This window comes from Mus pahari, chromosome X, assembly GCF_900095145.1.
Source record: "Mus pahari chromosome X, PAHARI_EIJ_v1.1, whole genome shotgun sequence".
Classification (NCBI taxonomy): domain Eukaryota; kingdom Metazoa; phylum Chordata; class Mammalia; order Rodentia; family Muridae; genus Mus; species Mus pahari.
Genome location: NC_034613.1, coordinates 10605706 through 10609825, shown reverse-complemented (window position 1 = coordinate 10609825; position 4120 = coordinate 10605706).

The window sequence follows — 4120 nt, the reverse complement described above, 5'->3', positions numbered from 1 at the left end:
CAATCTCAATTAAGTCATTTATCTTTTTATTTGCTGCTTTTAATTTTCAATTCATCTAAAGTAGCACTATACAGAGTCCAAAACCCCTGTATTATGATTTTTCCCAACCTTAACATGGGATTTTCCTTTTTAGTATTACTTAACTTTCTACCACAAGACTTCCCAGCTGTCTTACCAAATATGATGGCTTCTCAGTTCATCATGTGCTTTTTCTGTCCATGTTGTTGTTGTATGTGTCAGAGTGCCATTTTTTTAAAAAAAACAAAATCTCAATCGTTCAATTTTATCAATTAACACCTAATAGCCAGATGGTGGGGTAAAAACTTGCTAGTTCTGAGATGCAGAGAAACCCAGCTGAACTTCTTCCTAAGCTGATAGTAATGCCTCTCTTTCAGGTCATCTTGAAAAACTTTCCTTCAAACCAAATGTTCCCTTCTACTTACTGTACATCTATTTGTCCACCTGACTTCCTCTTATTATGTCTTTTTTCTCTCTTAATAATCCTATGTTCACTTCTTGCCTACCGGTTGCTTGCTCTGCCTCTTATGTATGGTTGACTTATTTAATTCTCAATATTAAGACAGAAATCTCCTGGATTAAAGGTGTGTACTAAGGCTGATCCACACCAAAACTACTGTGTAATCAAATATCCTGCAACACCAGCCCGATAATTTACTTATTTATTCCAAGGAAGTACTCACAAAAGTGTGTAAATTTATCTACCGATAAATGTGCTGCCTATAGATCCAGATGTAGATAACACATTTGCTTTATGTGCTATTCATAAATAAAAAAAAATAGAGATAACATCTTTTGTCCATAAGTGTTGTTTTAAGTACATTGCAGGACTCCACAAGGAAAAATAAAATGTACTTCCTACAGTGGTAATGTAGAAGAAAAATTTATAATATTTAATTGTGAAAATAGAATACATTAGTTTGATCTCATTTTATGAAATGAAAAGAATATCCATTTACCCACATATTCACAACATGAGCAACTAAGAGCACACTTTAAAAATGTGCATAATAGTTATTCCAGAGCATTGCTAGCTTTTCATGTGGGGATTTTCCTAAAATTTATATAGATATGTCATAGTCTTAATTCTCTCTCTTATTTTTCTTTTTTTCAACAGGATTTCATGTTGAGCAGACTGGCTCAACTTCTTTATGTAGCTAAGGATAATCTTTAATCCCTGGCTTTGCATTTCCTTCCTTCTCAATGCTTGAATTATAGGCATGTGCCACCATATTGGGGTGTTTTTCTATAAAATAAAACTAACAATGTGGTGGTTTGAATAGGTCTGAGCCTCAAAGATTCATGTTTTTGAAAGTTTGACTCGCAGGGAGTGGCACTATCAGTAGTTGGCCTTATTGGAGGAAGAGTGTCACTGTTGGGGATGGGCTTTGAGGTCTTCTATGCTCAAGCTATGACCAGTGTGACACAGTTTCATGCTGTGTATGGATCCAGATGCAGAACTCTGCTCTTTCTCTAGCACCATGTTTATTTGTTTCCCTGCCATGATGATAATGGACTCAACTTCTGTACCTATAAGGTAGTGAAGGTTGTTGTTTTTAAGAGTTGCTGTGGTCATGGTGTCTCTTCACAGCAATAGGAATTGAAGAAGAAGAAGAAGAAGAAGAAGAAGAAGAAGAAGAAGAAGAAGAAGAAGAAGAAGAAGAAGAAGAAGATCAACAACAACAACAACAACAACAATAGCAATAGTTGGTGGCCTATGTCTTTAATCCCAGCACTTGTTTGGTAAAGGCAAGAAGATCTTCTATGCATTTGAGGGCAACTGGAACTACATAGCAAGTTTAGTGAGGATTCTATTTCAAAAGTAAAACAAAACAAAAGCAGAAAAAAAAACTACAAGCCTCTAGATTCTCAATTAATTACATAGTTTTACTTGCTTACTTGTTATTTGTGTGTGTGTGTGTGTGTGTGTGTGTGTGTGTTTGTGTGTTATGATTCTCATATATAGGTCAAAAAACTTTCAGGAATCAGTTTTTCTTTCCATTATGTGAGTCATCATACTTAATGACAAGTGCTTTTACCTGCTGAGTCACCTTGGCAGCCTCTAGTCTCCTATTTTTTGAGACAATCTTTCTGTGTAGGCCAGGCTGACATCAAACCTGTTATCCTCTTGGCTCAGCTTCCTAATCCCTGGGATTTCAGGCATGTGTACTGTGCCTGATTGTGATATGTTATAAATAGAAATTTTTTTTCCAAAGAGGAATTGTTCTAGTTTGTTTTTCATTGCTATGATAAATACCATCATTAGCTGTGGAGCTATTGGTATTTGATAGCTTCTGGGAGAGAAGCTATCTTTAATCCATGGTAGGTGAACAACACTCTAGGGCAAACTACATTCCTAAGAGTATTTGGGTGACACAAATTGTACCTGATGGGAGAAAACAAAACAAAACAAAACAAAACAAAACAAAACAAAACAAAACAAAAGAAAAATTTCAGAGAGGTCAGGACAGAAAGGTTGGCTATAAAAGGAATTGGGGTAGGTGAGTATGATCAAAATACATAGTTTGAAATTCTAGAAGATTTTATTAAAAGTATTTGGAGATGGAGATATGACTTAGTAGTAACTGAATATTCTTCTGTCTACTCTGGGATTCAGAGGTAATGCTACATCCTCTTCTGACCTCTGTGGGCACTGCATGAACATGGGTCACAGACATATATTCAGGAAAAACAGAAATTCACATTAAATATATAATTGAAAAATATTTGAAAGGACAAAAACCAAACAAAACCCACCAAAACCCATCATGACGAAAATCAACTTAGGGAGTGCATTATTTAGAGTTTTGATTGCTGTGAAGGGGGACTGTGGTCACTGCAACTCATACAAAGGAAATTGTTTAATCATGGCTGACTTATAGGTTCATAGGTTTAATATATTATCATCATGGCAGGAAGCAAGACAATTTGCAGGCAGATATAGTATTGGAGAAGGAGCAGAGAGTTATACATCCAGGTTAGCAGGCAGCAGGAAGAAAGAGGAAGAGACATTACTTGAGTATGTGAAACCTCATAGCCCATCCCCAGTGACACACTTCCTTCAACAAGCCTGCAACAAGGCTCCAACAAGGCCACCTTTCCTAATGCCATGCCCTAAACATTCAAATGTATGAGACTCTGGGAACCAATATTATTCAAAGCTCCACAGGGAGTAAAGGGTTTATGTTTTTCATCTTATACTTCCAGATCACAGTCCATGTACTAGTTAATTTTGTGTCAACTTGACACAAGCTGGACTTATCACAGTAAAAGGAGCTTCAGTTGGGGAAATGCTTCCATGAGATCCAGCTGCAAGGCATTTTCTCAATTAGTGATCAAGTGGGGAGGTCCCCTTGTGGGTGGTGCCATCTCTGGGCTGGTAGTCTTGGGTTCCATAAGAGAGAAGGCTGAGCAAGCCAGGGGAAGCAAGCCAGTAAGGAATATCCCTCCATGACCTCTGCATCAGCTCCTGCTTCTTAACATGCTTGAGTTGCAGTCCTGACTTCCTTGGTGATGAATAGCAGTATGGTAGTGTAAGCCAAATAAACCATTTCCTCCCCAATTGCTTCTTGTTCATGATGTTGTGCATGAATAGAAACCCTGACTAAGACAAACTTGTACCAGGAGTGGGGTATCCCTGTGACAACCTGACCGTGTTTGGGGAGGACTGTGAAAGGACTTTTGAACTTTGGACCAGAAGATCCATTTGGTGTTAAGAGCTCTTTGGAATGCTGTGTTGGAGCTTGGAAGATAATGTTGAGAACAGTTCAGAAGATGGAGGCNTGNCTTGTGTAATTTCAGAGGGAAAATTAAAGACTCTTCTCAGGGCCATTGTTATTTTGGATTGTGAAGATTCTGTGGTTCTGGTTAGTTGGGGCTAAAGAATCAGCTGTGATTAACAAGATACCAGAACCACCAAAGAAAAGTCTTTTCCTTACTGGGACTGTTGATGCTGGTTAGCTGGAGCTAAGAAATTAGCAGTGATTAAGAAGAGACCAGCATCATCGAGGTGACATCTTCTGGGAAGTGTTTTCTGAGAGCACAGAGCTGTGTTCCAGAAACAGCCAAGGTAGTACCTTGTGCTGTGGCTGGACTTGGTAAT